General features: G+C 48.4%; 1 long non-coding RNA gene across 1 annotated transcript; it reads left to right on the top strand.

The window, feature by feature from the left end:
- The first annotated feature begins 1,506 nt into the window (after positions 1–1,506).
- Positions 1,507–10,631, top strand: LOC147096323 (uncharacterized). The gene is made up of 2 exons (XR_015074612.1): positions 1,507–1,712; positions 6,279–10,631. It is a non-coding gene; the product is annotated as an uncharacterized LOC147096323 (long non-coding RNA).
- The last annotated feature ends 8,691 nt before the right edge of the window (positions 10,632–19,322 follow it).

Here is a 19,322-nt window from a genome sequence, read left to right on the forward strand (position 1 = left end):
GTATTAGTAAAACAAAATCAGATTGCTGTTTGTGGGAGCTTGCTGTGCAAAAATTGTCTGTCGCGTTTTGCTACAGTGACTACACTTCAAAAATACTTTATTGGCTGTAAAGCACTTTGGGCAGCCTGAGGCTGTGAAAGGCGCTATATAAATGTAAGTCTGTCTGTCTTTCATATTCAGATCAACCTCATATTCTAAAATTGCAACTGTGTTTCAGAGTTTGATGAGCTGGCTTTAAATGTTGTATCCTGCAGAGTTTAATAGGAAACAAAGTATATCATTGTAACCAAGTATTGAAAGTGTTTGATAAATTGTAAAGTGCTGTCTGCTTGTACCCGGCACACAGAAATAAAAGTATCTGCTTCATCTGTCTGCAGAGTCTGTGTCTAAATCAGAAGGTGGTGTCAGAATTGCCGAGCACTGCTTGGTGTGTTTACTGAGACACACAGACCAGGGAGGGTCCAGGCTGGATTGCTGGTGAGACACGCTATCTGAAGCAGAGTGACAGTGGAGGTACAGAGATGGGCCTTAGGATACCAGGGCTCGGGGTGGGGAGGGATCAGCCAGGGGGCCTGTTTCTCCCGCTATCTGGTGACTTGGCATTGGGTGGAACTTTGTTGAGAATGGGTCCGGCTTGTTTTCCAGAGCTCATTACTTGCTCATTACATCAGTTTCTAGGCTGACACAGGAACAGGAGTAGGCCATTCAGCCCCTCGAGCCTCTTTCGCCATTCATTAGATATTGGTTGGTCTGCATCTTAACTCCATTTCACTTGGGTATAAAAGACAACATTTCAAAATTTGCAGATGGCACAAAACTTGGACAGGCAGTAAACAGTGAGGGGGATTGTAATACATTTCAGGAGGATATAGACAGACTGGTGAAATGGGCAGACACATGGCGGATGCAATTCAACACAGTATGAAATGATGCATTTCGGTAGGAAGAATGGGGAGAGGCAATATAACATAAATGGTCCAATTTTAAAGGGGGTGTAGGAAGAGAGAGACCTGGGGGTGTTTGTACAGAAATCTTTGAAGGTGGCAGGACAAGGTGAGATGGCTGCTAAATAATATACAGTATCCTGAGCTTTATAAACAGAGTCATAGATTACAATAGCAAGGAAGTTATGCTGAACCTTCCTAAATCACTGGTTCGGCCCCAGCTGGAGTATTGTGTCCAATTCTGGGAAATACAGTTTACTGGACTGGTACCAGGGATGCGGGACTTCAGTTACGTGGAGAGACTAGAGAAGGGCTGTGGGGACACTGGGAAGAACTCCAAGGACGCCAGAAAATAGCGCAACCCAATTGGGTGCCAGACATTGGTCCCTAAATCTGTCCCTCACTGCACCCATTTTACTCCCATAAACCAGGACAACCAGGTCCAATTTCTACCCCATTAACCACAAGCACAGAGTCAACTTCCACATCAACCATACAAAACCCTCCACTAACACCATCAACTCCAAGGCTGTTATATACCCGAAGGACATTAAATCCTCAGTGGGAGTCGGACTCGGAGCTCGGGCAGTGAGTTGGGGCCGAGCGGCAGTGACGCCGCGCTGGGCTGGGCCAGTTGGAGCGGCTCACGGCGGCCGCCGCCTGGTTTTATACTCGGGGGTTTATTTCAAACTTTGGATTCTTGTTGTTTGGTGAGCGAGGTGGACAGTCGCTTCTTCACCGATAACCTGCTGACCAGAGAGGACTGGGGTAAGGAGGAGGGGGGGACTGGGGTAAGGAGGAGGGGAGGGGAGGGACTGGGGTGAGGAGGAGGGGGGACTGGGGTAAGGAGGAGGGGGGACTGGGGTAAGGAGGAGGGGGATGGGTTTTCCGGTGTTTGTTACAGTCTGTACTATAACGTGTTGAACTGTGTAGTGGATTATTACACAAAGGGTGAAACTCATTTGTTTGCAATGATATGAAACTTTTAATTTTACACAGCGAATTGTTGTGATCTGGACGTACTTTTGAAATGTACTCACGTTTATAATGTAGGGAAGGCGGGAGCTGATTTGTGCACAGCAAGCTCCCACAAACGGCAATGTGATAATGACCAGATAATCTCTGTTTTAGTGATGTTGATTGAGGGATAAATATTGGCCAGGACACCGGGGATAACTCCCCCTGCTCTTCCTCAAAATAGGTCCACGGGATCTTTTACGCCCACCTGAGAGGGTAGACTGGGCCTCGGGTTAAGGTCTCATCCGAAAGAGGCACCTCCGACAGTGCAGCACTCCCTCAGTACTGCACTGGGAGAGTCAGCCCAGACTTTTGTGCTCAAGGTTCTGGAGCGGGATTTGAACCCACAACCTTCTGAGTTTATAAAAAAAACAAATTGGTAATCCAGAAAAATAGACAGCAGGAGTTGGGGGCAGTTCTGGTGGTGTTGGTTGAGGGGTAAATATTGGCCAGGACACATCAGGAATAGAAGGATATGCCGAATGGGGTGGGAGGAGGCTCGTGTGGGGCATAAACACCGGCACGGACCAGTTGGACCGAGCGGCCTGTTTGTGTGCTGTAATTCTACGCTAACTCTGTAGTAGGGAGATGTGCAAAGCCCATTTCAAAAGCAGCTCTGTACAAGTGTTAGGTGATGCGTAGTACTGGATTTCTGTCCCGATTTCAGAAGGAACACGTGTCTCATTTGCGAGCACTTTGCCAAGCAAGTTAAACCTGTATGTGAGCCTTTTTTTGCTGATGTTTTTGTCTGGTATTAAATACTTACTCCAGCGTGGTGAGCTAAACCATGCCACTGAATCATTGCTCTACCACTTGCGCAGTCTTTCCTCTTCCCCCGAGCTCATTAAATCTCATTTAATTTGTATTGGGAAATTGGTTCAAGCTGGAATTTTTGCCTTGGTAGGCCCATTTCAAAGCCTGCAGCTTTATTTTAACCGAGCATGCTGGCTGCCGGGAAAAGATTACACCTGCAGCAGGCTTGACCTTTGTGTCTGCATCAATATTTTTATAAAATGGTGAGTGTGGTGGTTTCACCGCACGGAGGAGTCATTTCCTCTGTATATGGTTTAAAAATAGTGCTCTGTCTTACAAGAGCTTTTTTACCTTGGCAACACTGCGCAAAGCATAAAGTGGTGATGGGCCCTAATGAACATAAAGACTTACATTTATACAGCGCTTTTCACCACCACCAGACGTCCCAAAGCGCTTTACAACCAATTAAGTACTTTTGAAGTTCAGTCACTGTTGTAATGTAGGAAACGCAGCAGCCAATTTGCGCACAGCAAGCTCCCACAAACAGCAATGTGATAATGACCAGATAATCTGTTTTATGTGCTGTTGGTCGACAGATAAATATTGGCCAGGACACCGGGGATAACTCCCCTGCTCCTCTTCACAATAGTGCCATGGGATCTTTTACATCCACCTGAGAGCAAACGGAGCCTCAGTTTAAAGTCTCATCCGAAAGACGGCACCTCCAACAGTGCAGCACTCCCTCAGTACTGCACTGGGAGTGTCAGCCTAGATTTTGTGCTCAAGTCTCTGGAGTGGGACTTGAACCCATAACCTTCTGACTCGGAGGTGAGGGTGCTGCCCACTGAGCCACGGCTGACACAACATGCAGGACACCACAAAAGCAGTTCTGCTGACTCTCTCTCCCGGGGCTTTCGCTGTGCGATTTTAGCAGAGGCACGAGACCTGCAGTTTTGACCCTCTCTTGGAGACTTGGACTGTTTGACTGTGAGATCGGCCGAGAGTGAGGTGGTTTTGTTCACACAAATAAACCCGTTCCACAGGGAGTGTGGATGTGATGGAAAGTTTAAATGTGATATTCTGTTGCTCTTCTGATTCTCTCCTATATAATTGATCTGTTTTTTTTAAAGTTTCATTTGTCTGGCATTGTTAGATTAATGGAAATATCCAGGCACTTTGTCCAGATTTGTTTTGAACTAACCGTTTACCAGAGGGAATATATTCTGCGTGTTTGCTGTGTTGAAGCCATTGCTCTTGTGCATAATATTGGTGCAGACTTGCTTCTGAGTTGAGAATCTACTAGACGGGAAAATAAGAACATAACATAAGAATTAGGAGCAGGAGTCGGCCATACGGCCCTTGGAGCCTGCTCCGCCATTCAATAAGATCATGGCTGATCTTCAACCTCAACTCCACTTTCCCGCTCGATCCCCATATCTCTTGATCGCCCCAGAGTCCAAAAATCTCTCGCTCTCTGTCTTGAATATACTCAATGACTGAGCATCCACAGCCCTCTGGGGGAGAGAATTCCAAAGATTCACAACCCTCTGAGAGACGAAAGTCCTCATCTCAGTCTTAAATGGCCGACCCCTTATCCTGAGACTGTGACCCCTAGTTCTAGACTCTCCAGCCAGGGGAAACAACCTCTCAGCATCGACCCTGTCAATCCCCCTCAGAATCTTGTATGTTTCAGTGAGCTCACCTCTCATTCGTCTAAACTCCAGAGAGTATAGGCCCAATCTACGGAGGAGGAGGGGTGAGGGGATGGTGAGGAGGAGGGGGTGTGGAGTATGGGAGTGGGGAGAGGAGGAATGGGAGGTGAGGAGGAGGGGAGATGGGAGAGGAGTGGTGAGGAGGAGGAGGGGTAATGGGGCTGATGAGGGGGATCAGGAGTGGGGGGTTGAGGATGAGGGGGTTGAGGAGATTGGGGTGGTGGGGATGAGGGGGATTGGGGGAAGGAGGAGTGAAGTCTCTCAAATCTTGTAATTCAGTATTTTTATGTCTTTCTGCCTCTGACTTACCAGCGTGTTATTTCTGTTGCTGTCTGCTGGTCAGTAACTTCTGCAATGATGCCATTGTTTCCTTTGGGGAATTGACGCTGTGTTTTATAAGTTAGGACAAGGACTCTATGTGGGCAGGGGGGAGGCTGGTGTGCCAGTGTTTACAGGGGCTCCCTGGGTGTGTGTCACAGGGGGTCCTCAGCAGGGAATAGTTTGGAAGCCTCTCCTGTTGATATGCTGACAGTTTCTAGCAGAGGGCAGGCCATGCAGCAATAATGGTGTGTATTAATCTCGTAGAAAGTCAGACTTGCACTTATCTAGCGCCTTTCACCAGCTCAGGACATCCCAAAGCGCTTTACATCCAATGAAGTACTTTTGAAGTGTAGTCACTGTTGTAATGTAGGAAACGCAGCCGCCAATCTGCGCACAGCAAGCTCCCACAAACAACAATGTGACAATGACCAGCTCATCTGTTTTAGTGATGTTGGTTGAGGGATAAATATTGGCCCAGGACACCGGGGAGAACTCCCCTGCTCTTCTTCCAAATAGGAAACTTGGTGTTGCCTGACTCTGCATTTTATTTAAATTTCAGGATATCTTGTGAGCTGGAGGAGGGGGGAATCTTATTGTGAATCTGTAATGTTGTTGAAGTATAGAAAGCTCAGTACTTGTGTGTTTATAGTTCAGCTGATGCTGCATGTCTTAACTCAGTGTGTCCTGGCTCAGTGTGATTGGGACAGTCAGGCCACTTACTGTGTTGATGTAAAGCAGTTTGAGATTGATGGCGAGGGGAGATCTGCAGAGTAACTCTGAAGATCAATAGTTTCCATTGACCGTGGGCCAGGAGAGAGTTTGACTCTACTTCAGCTTTGCACCAGCTGCAACCATTATGAAGTGAAGTTAAAGTCGGTCCCACTAAGAATTTTTTTAAACATTCACATTTAATCCTTCTAATCTGACTCTATTGTCAGCACCTAGAATCCTAGAAGCTCACAGCACAGAAGGAGGCCATTCAGCCCATCGTGCCTGTGCTGGCTCTTTGAAAGAGCGATCCCATTAGTCTCACTCCCCTGCTCTCTCCCCAGAGCCCTGGGACTGTCTCCTACTCAACTATTTCTCCAATTCCCTTTTGAAAGTTACTATTGAATCTGCTTCCACTGCCCTTTCAGGCAGTGCATTCCAGATCACCACAACTCGCTGCATAAAAATGTTTTCACTCATTTTCCCCCTGGATTTTTTGCCAATTATTTTCAGACCTCAGTTTCAATTCCAGGAGAAAATGAACACAATCCTACATTCTCTGAAGCAGAAGAAAACCTCTTTTTTAAATTTTGTATTTAAGCAACAAGAGAGCATCTGTGAAATGAAGGTGAATTCTCAGTGGGCCGTTGTGGGCTGCGCCTGTACGGGTAGCGTGTGATGCACCCCATGCCCGGATAACAGAACTCTATCCCTGTGCATTTTCAGCAGCGTGGCTCAGCGTTTATTAAGCACGGTGATCAATGTGCTTGTGACCTGCGATAGTTTTGCTTCCTTCTTCAACAAACTCTTTTTGTTTTCACAGGAACAGTCGAATCAATCGCAGAACCTCATCGACTCTGAATTGTCTAAATCACGCTGTATTTTGGACGAGAGAGAATGGAACTTGGTCGAAGAACTGAATGAGGAAAAGGAGGATATTTTATTCAGAATGGAGACAAATCTGCAAGAAATCCGAGACAATTCACAAGAAGCTTTTCTTGTATATAAATGACCTGGACTTGGGGATAGAAAGTACAGTTTCGAAGGTTGCGGATGATACAAAACTTGGTAACATCGTAAATAGTGAGGAGGATAGTGGCAGACTTCAGGAGGATACAGACAGACTGCTGAAATTGGCAGATGCAATTTCAGTGTGAAGTGATGCACTTCAGGATGAACAACACGGAGAGGCAGTATAATCTAAATGGTCCTATTTTGAGGGGCTGCAAGAGCAGAAGGACCTGGGGTGCCTGTTCACAAATCTTTGAAGGTGGCGGGACAAGTTGGTGAGGCAGTCAAGAAAGCTCATGAGATACTTGGCTTTGAATTCAAAAAGAAGGAAGTGGTGCTAAAGCTTTTCAAATCACTGGTTAGGCCTCAGCTGGAGGATTGTGTTCAATTCTGGGCACCACACTTTAGGAAAGATGTCAAGGCCTTGGAGATGGTACAAAGGAGGTTCACCAGGATGATACCGGGGATGAGATACTTCAGTTATGTGGAGAGATTGGAGAAGCTGGAATTGTTCAAATTAGAGCAGAGAAGGTTAAGGGGAGACCTAATTGAGGTTTTCACAATTATGTGCTGTTTTGATGGAGCAAATAAGGAAGAACCTGTTTCTTCTGGCGAGTGGGTCAGTAACCAGAGGTCATAGATTTAAAATAACTGGTAAAAGAACTAGAGGTGAAATGAGGAGAAATGTTTACAGACGGAGGGTTGTTAAGATCTGGGACACACGACCTGACAGGCTGGAGGAAGCAGATTCCAGAGGAACTTTCAAAAGGCAATGGGACATGTACTTGAAGAGGACTCATTTTCAGGGTTATGGGGAAAAGCTGGGGTGTGGGAATAAATTGGACAGCTCTTTCAAAGAGCCGGCACAGGCATAACGGGCCAAATGGCCTCCTCCTGTGCTGTAAGGTTCTATAATTCTAAGCTCAGCAAAGGTTACCGTACATAGAGATGGGATTGAATGAGCAGGACGCACTCACCTTGCTCACGGTAACACGGTTACTTTGGTCTTTCAAACTCCTCCCTTGTTTCATTTAAGTTTTTATAAATTACTTCCATGGCTGCTGCTCCTGGGCATTTCTCAATCCCAGATTATGTGAAACTGGCTCATTCTATGGCCACTGCTCCAAAGTCTCCTCAGTCACTAACCATCATCAAGTCAAAATGTGCATTGCCTCCCGTGGCTTCACTAATGCAATGGGCCGTGAAGCAGTCCTGCATTATATTTATCAAACTAGATTCAGAACCACTTTGGTATCCACTTGGTTGGTTGAAGGAGACATTAACATAACCTGCTTTCCCATTCCCTTCTCATCTCTTCACTGAGTAAAATGCCTGCCGCCTTATTCTGATCTGACGGTGTGTAGTTAATGGGGTAACTTTGCACTACCCACGGGATGAACATCTTTAATCTCCTGGGTGTCTTTGACATCCAGGGCCACATCACATCCTTCCTCTCTACTATCCCCGAATACTTAATTCTTTATTTTTTATTCATTCACAGAATGGGTTGTGGAAATCTGAAACTCTCTCCCTCAAAAGACTGTGGATGCCAGGATCAAACAAACCAAAAATTCCAAGACTGAGACGGGTAGATTTCTGTTGGTTAAGGGCATCCAGGGATATGGAGCAAAGGCGGGTAAATGCAGTTGAGGTACAGATCAGCCATGATCGAACTGAATGGTGGAACAGGCTCGAAGGGCTGAATGGCCTCCTCCTGTTCCTGTGCACCATCCTCTGCAGTCAGCCATGTTTATAATATTCCCACAACACTGTAGTTCCCGAGTGCTACAGTAGCCTCGTGTTTCAGAATTGCTGATTCCTAATGCATTCAGCATTCCCGTCTATACAGCTTACTGTAGATGTTCCCATCTTTTGGCCCCTAGTTTACCCTTGTTAATGTTACCTGGTTCTTGTATATCACCCACCTGCTGTCTAGATTCCACTCTTTAATCAATGTCATGCGGGATCACATTTCCTCCTGGCCTTCTCCCTCCTATCCAATGGAAATGCTTCTTGCAGCTACTTCAACGTTCCTGACCAGTTCCATTGTTTTTATTTGGCCATCTCGCTCCCTTTGTTATCACAAGGGGAACGTCATTTACTTTTCAAAGTCCCAATATTATTTTCGCAGCAGATTGACAGTCATATTCGCGATTTCCTTTGTTATACTTCCTGTTTATGGTGAAAAAGATGTTTTGCAAAGGAAATTGCCTTGATTTTCTAGGCCATCCTTACATGGGACGTTTCAGAGCCCTTACATGATTTCTTACATTGTCATTTAGCCCTTCCTGCTCCTCCAGTACCTTTTGTCATTTATCTTCAATGTGCACAGACCTATCTCTAGGTAACCAACTCATCATCATTACCACACTCATCACTACCCACCTCCCTACAGCCAGAATCTCCCTGCACCTCACCAACTGCATCTTTGTCCTAACCCTGTTCTCTGGCTTCTGAACTACTTCTTCCTCCATGACTTGGTCTTCTGCATTAGGAGTTAGTGCTTGATCTAATTGAATGGTGGAACAGGCTCGAGGGGCTGAATGGCCGACTCCTCTTCCTATGTTCCTGTATCTGCACATTGTTGTGTCTTTCTCAGTGTCTTTACAAGCGTTCTTCCTGTCGTCAGTGCATCCTCTATTATCTTGTGTGCTCGGTTTCCTCCAGCACTTATTTCTGTTTCTTGCTGACCCAGTACCTGTTTGTAAAAATCCCAGTCACAGCTCCCCAGTGACTCGCCCTTAATATTGAGCACCAGCCCATCCACTTCACTAAACTTTGACTCAATTAGTCCAATACTATCCACTCGCATTTGCTAATTAGCTTTACAATCATTTCCTTCCATTAATTCTCGTCCACTCCTCTCAAAGGCCCAAAGCTTTGCCTTCAGGTTTTTGGCAGCTGAGATCAGCGAGTTGCTCCACACTTTACTATTGACTCTCGAGCTCTTTCATGCTGCAAAGTCGAGCCTTGTTTAGTCTGTTTGAGCTCTGCCAGCGGTCTGCTGACCCTGTTTCCAAAAATCCCAGTCACAGCTCCCCAGTGACTCGCCCTTAATATTGAGTACCAGCCCATTCACTTCACTAAACTCTGACTCAATTAGTCCAATACTATCCACTCGCCTTTGCTAATTATCTTTACAATCGTTTCCTTCCATTAGTTCTTGTCCGGTCCTCTCAAAGGCCCAAAGCTTTTCCTTCAGGTTTTTGGCAGCTGAGATCAGCGAGTTGCTCCACACTTTACTATTGACTCTCGAGCACTTTCATGCTGCAAAGTCCAGCCTTGTTTAGTCTGTTTGAGCTCTGCCAGCGGTCTGCTGTGTGTTAACATTTGTGTTTCTGTCTATTTCAGGAGAGCACGCCCGAGGAGCAGAGGTACGACACACTCTCCAAAAATAACTGAACAACATTATAGAAACATAGAAGATAGGAGCAGGAGTAGGCCATTCGGCCCCTCGAACCCGCTCTGCCATTCAATGAGATCATGGCTGATCATCCAAATTCAGTACCCTGTCCCGGCTTTCTCCCCATATCCCTTGATCCCTTTATTAGCCTCAAGAAATATATCCAACTCCTTCTTGAATATATTTAATGAAATGGTCTCAACTAGCCTGTGTGGCAGAGAATTCCACAGGTTCACCACTCTCTGGGTGAAGAAATTCCTCCTCATCTCAGTCCTAAATGGCGTACCCCTTATCCTTAGACAGTGACCCCTGGTTCTGGACTCCCCCCGCCATCGGGAACATCCTTCCTGCATCTAGACTGTCTAGTCCTGTTAGAATTTTATAAGTTTCCATGAGATCCCCTCATTCTTCTAAACTCTAGCGAATATAAGCCTATTATAAACTAGCATATTGAAGAGCTTCTTTTATTTTCTGCTGTTAAATATTTGATATTTACATTATTAGTGAAGACGACCATCAGCCAAACATAGCGGAAGGCAGCCTGTCTCTGGGAGCATTTAAAGGACCCACCCAGTATAGAGTGTGGAGACCTGTAATGGACATTCTCAGCCCTGGTACGGAGGGCCTTTCCTGTTTTCTTACTTAACCTGTAAAATCCCCAATAAGTGTGCTCATCTTAAGAATACCAGACAAGAGTACAAGAATGTAAATACTATTCATACTGACTTACTGTAATATAAGAAAATAAATGAAATGGAAGTATGTAATGTCTGATTCATGAATTATATAATGCAACAATGAAATAATAATCAGAACTATCTGAGAAGAAATCAACCAATTTAATAATTTCATTAGTAAGAAACACTGATCTAAATCATTAACCTGTCACAGTGGCATGTTTCATGGCTTAAAACTGGAAAAAATAATGCACAAGGATATTCACAACTGATTTGGTCAAATCACTTTTGATCACCACCTGACTCCCCAAAGCCTTCGCACCATCTACAAGGCACAAGTCAGGAGTGTGATGGAATACTCTCCACTTGCCTGGATGAGTGCAGCTCCAACAACACTCAAGAAGCTCGACACCATCCAGCACAAAGTAATCCGCTTGATTGACACCCCATGCACCACCTTAAACATTCACTCCCTCCACCACCGGCGCACTGTGGCTGCAGTGTGTACCATCTACAAGATGCACTGCAGCAACTTCTGATCAGAGGCGAGGGTGTTAACCGCTGAGTCACAACTGACACCTAAATAAACTTCCTAACGGCTCAGATACCTTTGGTGAGATTATCCCCAGGGCCGGATAATCTATATCCTAGGGTACTTAAGGAAGTGGCCCTAGAAATAGTTGATGCTTTGCTGATCATCTTCCAATATTCGATAGAATCTGGAACAGTACCCATGGATTGGAGGGTAGCTAATGTTACCACACTATTCAAAAAAGGTGGTAGAGAGAAAACGGGGAATTACAGACCAGTAAGCCTGACATCGGTAGTGGGGAAAATGCTAGAGTCCATTATAAAGGATGTAATAGCAGAGCACTTGGAAAACAGTGACAGGATCGGACAAAGTCAACATAGATTTACAAAAGGTAAATCGTGCTTGACTAATCTACTGGAATTTTTTGAGGATGTAACTGGTAAAATAGATAAGGGAGAACTAGTGGATGTGGTGTATTTGGACTTTCAGAAGGCTTTTGATAAGGTCCCGCATAAGAGATTAGCGTGTAAAGTTAAGGCACATGGGATTGGGGGCAAGGTATTGACTTGGATAGAGAACTGGTTGGCAGACAGAAAGCAAAGAGTTGGAATAAACGGGTCTTTTTCCAAGTGGCAGGCAGTGACTAGTGGGGTACCGCAGGGATCGGACCTTGGCCCCAGCTATTCACAATATATATTAATGATCTAGACAAGGGAACTAGATGTAATATCTCCAAATTTGCAGATGACACAAAGCTGGGTGGGTGTGTGTGCTGTGAGGAGGATGCCGAGAAACTCCAGGATGATTTGGACAGGTTGGGTGATTGGGCAAAAGCATAGCAGATGCAATATAATGTGGACAAATGCGAGGTTATCCACTTTGGTGGCAAAAACAGGAAGGCAGATTATTATCTGAATGGCAATAGATTGGGAGAAGGGGAAGTGCAACAAGACCTGGGTGTCCTTGTGCACCAGTGGCTGAAGGTAAGCATGCAGGTGCAGCAGGCAGTTAACAAGGCAAATGGCATGTTGGCCTTCGTAGCGAGAGGGTTTGAGTACCGGAACAAGGATGCCTTGCTGCAGTTGTACAGGGCCTTGGTGAGACCACATCTTGAGTATTGTGTGCAGTTTTGGTCGCCTTATCTGAGGAAGGATGTTCTTGCCATGGAAGGAGTTCAGCGAAGATTCACCAGGCTGATACCTGGGATGGCAGGAATGACGTATGAGGAGAGATTGGGTCGATTGGGCTTATACTCGCTGGAGTTTAGAAGAATGAGAGGGGATCTCATTGAAACTTATAAAATTCTGACAGGACTGGACAGACTAGATGCAGGAAGGATGTTCCTGATGGTCGGGGAGTCCAGAACCAGGGGTCACAGTCTAAGGATAAGGGGTAGGCCATTTAGGACAGAAATGAGGAGGAATTTCTTCACCCAGAGAGTGGTGAACCTGTGGAATTCTCTACCACAGAAGGCAGTAAAGGCCAATTCATTAAATATATTCAAGAAGGAGATGGATATATTTCTTAAGGCTAAAGGGATGAAGGGGTATGGGGAGAAAGCAGGGACCGGGTACTGAATTTGGATTATCAGCCATGATCGCATTGAATGGCGGAGCAGGCTCGAGGGGCCGAATGGCCTACTGCTGCTCCTATCTTCTATGTTTCTATAAACCAGTGTAGTTTAGCATCAAAGCCCTGGGCTGGGACCTTCCACCGTCCCTCTGGCAATTAATGGGTAGAGCTGTGGTGAGTGGGTGGAAGTTTGGTTCTGGATGCAGTCCAACTATTTTACGCCCATTTAATTTCCTGCCACACACGGACAGGCCTATTGAAACTATATTCAAAGGACAGAAGTACGTCACCAGATATATTTAGTCATTTTCCCCATAGCAACGCTGGGTGCAAGCGGCACCTGTTGATCTTTGAACCCCAGTGTTGAATTGGGTGGTGCGAGGGACATTTAATATTCAGCGCTGAGTGATTGTTTTAAAAAAAAACACATGAACTTGTATCTGAAATATACACCAGCGGAACTGAGGCTTGCCAGGGCCGGTGCAGCCATTCTCCATTCCTGCTTCCCCTCCCACCCACTCCTACACACACTCCAGGTGGACTCCCGGGTTGAGACTTGCGAGCCGGGTAAAGTTGTGTAAATGACTGTGAAGCTGGAAGAGCAGCCGGGATGAGAGGCGCCTCTGTGTGGGAGGCAGCAGTCCCACCATGCTGGTGAGGGCTGAGAGTAGGTTCCAAAACACAATGGAATAGAATTCCGTCCGGCGGGGAGGATTGCAGCCAATGACAGAACCTGCCCAGATTCTCCTTCCATTGAAGTGAATGTAAGCAAGTCCCGCTGGGCTGTGTAAGGGGTGTAGGAGCCGCCACGCCAGATTTTCCTTTCTGTGCTGCACCCAGGCGCTGCTTAACACCCAGGTAGTAAAATAAAAATATACCGCAATGTTGCATATTGTGAAAGATATGGGACATTTTGCAGGATAGAATCACAGACAATATCTCTGCAATAAAAAAAATCATTTATTTCAAATCAACATTGGTCTCTCCTCTCCCCCTTCCCCCTTTACTCTCTATTTCCCAGCCTCACTAAAAAGCCTGTTTATCTCTCAGTCCAATGGAGGCTACATCCCAAAACGTCATATCCGGTGTTTTCTCCCTGCGGGATTGGCTCGAGTGTCCTTCCTGTAGGGGGCAGCGCTTAAAGATCAATCCCAATAGGATGACGTTTCACCCCCTCCCATTTCCCACTGGTCTGTCCCACAGTACTCCCCCCACATCCTGTGATGTACTTCCTCTTTATCAGGGACTGGGAGAGCAGCACTGCCTGAGATGTGAATCCACAGACCCCAAATCCCCAATACACAGTTTGAGTATCTCAAGATTTTTTTCTATTTCTGAAAATAAACTTAATTTGCTCAAACATATAGAAAGCAAGATCCAAATACATTCTGCGCAGTATAAAATTATCCTGGAATTCACAGGCACGAGCGATGTAACCAGTCTCACGAATGCTGTTGTTTATTCAAACATTTATGTTGAGAAGATGTTACATTTGCCCTTGAGATGGAGAACATCTAGTTCCGGGCCATGCAATGAGCAAGTCTGCAATACTCAGTCACACACAGGCCCTTGATCTGGAAGACCAGCAAGTTTCAGACAAGACAAAGGATGTCTTGAACCATCGAATCTACAGCACAGAAACAGCCCATTCGGCCCAACTGGTCCAGGCCGGTGTTTATCCTCCAAACGAGACTCCTCCCACTCTAAGTACCTCTTCCCTCCCTGCCCGCGTATCCCTCTATTCCCTTCTCTCTCATGTATGCATCAAGTCCCTCTACTGCATACACTCCATGTGGCAGCGAGTTCCACATTCTCACCACTCTCTGTATAAAGAAATTCCTCCAAATATTGGAGGAAAGATGTCACTCCAAGTCCTTCCACAATCAGTTGATGCTTGTTTCTGGCCCAGTGTCCCTGGGAAGGATCCATTGAGCACAGAGGCCTGTGTTATGGAGTTCCCTGGGAGGACCCGGCCTCGACAGAAAATCCACTGCATCTTCTCTCCAGACTTCCTCTGCAAACACACATTCCAGAAGCAGGTGGGCAGCCGCCTCTGCCCCAGTGGGAGGTGTCAGCTGTGGCTCAGGGGGAGCGCTCTCACCTCTGAGTGCGAGGATTGGGGGATGAAGTCCCACTCCATAGACTTCATCACATAACACAGGATAACACTCCGGAGCAGCGCTGAAGAATCCGCACTGTCAAATGCTGCCGCCTTTCGGTGAGACGGTAAACAGTGGCGCAGTCTGCCCTCTCAGGTGGGTGTAAAATACGGCACTATTCCGAAGAGGAGTGGAGTTCTCCTGATGGCCTGAACAATATTTATCCCTCAACCAACACCTGAAAAACAGGCGCTCTGGTCATTTATTTCATTGCTGTTTGTGGGATCTTGCTGTGCTCGCTTTGGCTGATGTGTTTCACTACATCACAAAAGTGACTTCACTTCAAAACTACTTCATGGGCTGTGAATCACTTTGGGACGTCCTGAGGTGGTGAAAGACGCGCTAGAAATACAAATATTTCCTTTCTTCCTAGCAGATTTGTCTTTTCACTTATAGCGATTCTCTGTGCCTGTCACCTGATATCACTCCTTGACATTTGTGGCACTTTGGCCTAGAAATTGGTTATAGCCGCGCGTGGGGCGCTAGAGATGGCGCAGGGCTAATTTTTGCACCAGGCGAGAATTAGCGCCACCTACCGCGATATTGGGTCGTAGCACCCCTAAGGCGAGCGCGGCGCTAAGTCAGGCATTGCACGGTCGACTTAAGGTGCTAACATGGCGGCACAACCGAATATCGGGCCGGGCGAGTTCCGTGCATGCACATTCACTAATTGCTGGTCATGAGAGAGTCAGGAGGCGTCCAGCTCTTAAAGGGGTGGGTGCAGAGGGATCAGCAGCCATAGTGTGCTACCAGACGATCTCAATATCGCAGCAGACGCAGAGTGGGCGCAGAAACTTGAAGGACCATGGAGAGGCCACGACAGCGTTCAGAACGATTCACGGATGAGGCCCTGGATGCATTGGTGGGGGCAGTGGACAGCCACTGAGCGGTCCTTTACGCGGACGATGGCAGGCGGCCCTCACAGCAGGAGAACCACAGGGCATGGAGGGCCATCGCACAGAGGGTCAACTCCAGCAGCCTGGTGCTGAGGACACCGCTGCAGTGCCGCAAGAAATTCAACGCCCTCACTCGGGTCGTCAGGGTGAGTGATGGTTTTTATGTCCTGCTCATGCCTTCTTCTGCCGCTGACTTGATGGCCACTGAAAGCGCCATGCCCCACTGGCCATCTGTCAGCAGGCACCTATGCTACTTTCTGGGAACTCACTTGTGCATACAGCTGAGGCCATGATGTTAGGGCTAATCAACCAAGGGGGGCATGACATGACAGCTGAGGCCATGATGTTACATCATATGCCGTCCTTTCTCCTGCAGGCCAAAGTGGCAAGGAATCGGCGACAGCAAATCCAGACAGGTGGAGGACCTGCAGTCCTGCAGCCACTGACAGATATTGAAGAGCGCGTTCAGCAGATCGTTGGAGGCCGCCTTATGGGGCCTGTCACCGCTGCAGCAGCCGACCACATTTTCCCGGCAATGGTAAGTTCATGACCTTTGGCATCTCTCTCCTTCCACTTGTAACCACTCCCCCCCCCCCCCCGGCAAGCCTTGCCACTCTGGACACATGTCATTGCATTGAACCATTCATGCTTCCCTTGCTGCCAACCTCCCCTCTCGCTAAAGCCACTCTTCAACCTCCCTGCTTTCAGATCCTGCTTCACCAGATGAGGAGGCGCGCCCTGCTCAAAACACTTCCTCAGACTCTGGAGGCGACCAAGTGGAGGAAGCCGGACCATCAGTCCCAGCCTCAGGGGAGGCAGCTCCCCATCACAGTGGTGATAGTTCCTCCCTGGAGGGGAGTGGGGGGGGGCTTCTGATGGGGAACCAGTTCCAGGAACCAGCAGCCTGCACCAACGCAGGGGGGGAAGGGAAGCTCGGGGGCCATCTCCCCGGAGGGCGAGTCAGGTCTCCGTGACTGCTGCACAGAGCGCAGAGGAGGTTCGGCCCCTGGCAGAAATGAACGCCCAGGCTCAGCTCTGGCACAATGAGCTGATAGCTGCAGTGGGAAGGCTGCCTGAAGCCATCGACAGAATGGTACGAAGTCTAGAGGACTTCGCTGCAGCACAGGAACAGAGAGCGCAGGCCTTCTCCGAAGCACAGGAACAGAGAGCCCAGGCCTTCTCCGATACACAGGCAAGGAGTGCCCAGGCCTTCTCTGAAGCTCTGGATAGGACTTTCCAGGGCTTCATCGAAGCACTGGGACCTGCCACGCAGTCACTCGCTGGCCTCATGCAGGCACAGACTGAGGCCACGCAAGCACTGACTGCTGCGATGGTCGATGGATCAGGCAGGATTACCCGGGGCCCTTGCAGCACCACAGCAGGGCATCAGTCAGTGGCCCAGGCGAGTGGGTCGCATGCTGTGGTGCTGCCTCGACAGAGTGCCAGTGAGACGCATGGCGACGGAGCAGGTGGCCGATCTCAGGTTGTCACCATTCCTGATGCTCCCACTGGCATCTCTCCACTGCAGCTGCCACCACCTGCAGGACAGACTGCATCCACACATGAGGCGCTGGAGCAGTCTGAACCCGGGCCCTCCAGGCCCAGAGGTCGTCCAGGCCGTTCCTCAGGGCCTTCTGCGCTTTCGGCCACTCAGCAGGCCTCCCCTAGCCTTGATGCAGCCACTGGTGTCCCATTGAGAAGGAGCTGCAGGGAGGGAAGGGGACGTATCCGGAAGAGGAGCCGAAGCCCATCAAGGGGCAAGAAGTAGAGGGTGAGCTGGAATGGCGATCTCCAGCTTGTCCAGGCCCTCTGCAGCTGCTGGGAATGAAGGGGAACATTTGTGAGTGTGGCCGTTTGGGCAGAAATTTAAGTTTTGTGTAGTTTCTCCTGTATGGAATTTTTTTTTTAAAGCCGTCAATTTTGTGTTACATAGTTATGTTGCAGCCGCTGACTATGTGTTTTCGTAAATTCAGGTTTATGCTGTTTTTTTTCAGGCTGAATGGTTGCATTTTCTGTGACATTCAAGAGATCTTTTATTTACCACTGGTCATGTGAAATCTTTACACCTAAGAATCTCTCCTTCACAGCCGTTGGGTGACCCGCACAGTCCTCCCCCAAACAGAGCAAGCAATCCCTCAGTTGGGCCTAGAAACGAGTCGTTATAAGCCTCTGATGAACGGCCCTTCCAGTGTCGGCATCCCTGACGTCTTCCTCCTCTTGCTCCTCCTCCTGCTCCTCCTCTTCCTCCTCCTCGTCTGCCTCCACCTCTGCCTCCTCCTCTTCCTCCTCCTCGTCTGCCTCCTCCTCTGCCTCCTCCTCCTCCTCCTCTGCTGGTCTTTCAAGGTCTGCTGGCATTGGCTGGGTGCGTTGGATGGCGAGGTTGTGGAGCATGGAGCAGACAATCACGATGTGGTCGACTTGCTCCGGCGAGTACTGCAGGGCGCCCCCCGAATGGTCGAGACAGCGGAACCGCTGCTTAAGCACGCCGATTGCATACTCCACAGTGTTCCGCGTCGTCTGATGGCTGGAGTTGTAGTTCTCCTCTGCCTGGGTGCTGGGTGAGCGTAGCGGGGCCATAAGCCATGGGCACAAAGGATATCCCTTGTCTCCGATAAGCCAGCCTCGTGGGTGAGCCGGGGCTTTGAAAAGGTCTGCCACTGTGGTCTGACGCAGGATGAAAGCGTCGTGACTGCTGCCAGGGAATTGAGCGTTGACCGCGAGGATCACCAGCCGGTGGTCACACACCAGCTGCACATTGAGGGAGTGGAAACCCTTGCGGTTGCGGTAGTCCTCAGGATTGTTCACAGGCACCCGCAAAGCCACGTGTGTACAGTCAATCACGCCCTGCACCATGGGAAAGCCAGCTATTGCCGCGAAGCCTTCTGCGCGCTCCCGCTGCTTCTCCGGTGTCATAGGGAACGAGATCAATTGCCGCCTCCTGTTATATAGCGCATCTGTAACTTGACAGATGCAGCAATGCACAGCAAACTGTGAGATGTTAGCAATGTCCCCAGTGGCGGCCTGGAAGGAGCCGCTGCCGAAACAATTGAGGGCTACAGTTACCTTGACAGCCACCGACAGAGATCGTCGTGGAGCAGCTGGCACAGCTCAGTCACCACTTCCTTATGGAATCGCAGCCTTCTGGCACACTGCTCCTCCGACATGTTGTGGTAGGAGAACTGGTCTCTGAAAACCCTCGCTGCGTAAGGTCTGGTGTGGCGACATCTGTTGGCCCTCCTCCGTCTGGCCACTCCTGGCCCTCTCTCCCTCCGTCTCTGTGCCCTCTCAATATGCTCCAGCAGAAGGAGGTTCCCTTCCAAAGCAGCCCCCATCATACCAGTGAATAAGGGAATTTTTTAATGTCTTACCAGCTGTTAGGTGCTGCTCACAGGGCTAAAGGTCCTCTGGTGCCACTGGGTCAATGGCTGTAAGGCTCTCCCAATGCAGAGGCGCCACAAAATGTAGCCACCCAACAAGTTGCGCTCACAGAAGGGCTGACCTTTTCACAGCAGTGGTGTCCCCTTTAAACAGCGCCCCTGTACTCTGAGAGTGCCTTGGGAACGTTCCCTTCAACTGTCACTAATAGCACCAGGCGCAACAAGGTCGGGCGCTAACGA

This window comes from Somniosus microcephalus, unplaced genomic scaffold (genome assembly GCF_052327205.1).
Source record: "Somniosus microcephalus isolate GS21.2 unplaced genomic scaffold, FLI_Smic_1.0 unresolved_chr1, whole genome shotgun sequence".
NCBI lineage: Eukaryota > Metazoa > Chordata > Chondrichthyes > Squaliformes > Somniosidae > Somniosus > Somniosus microcephalus.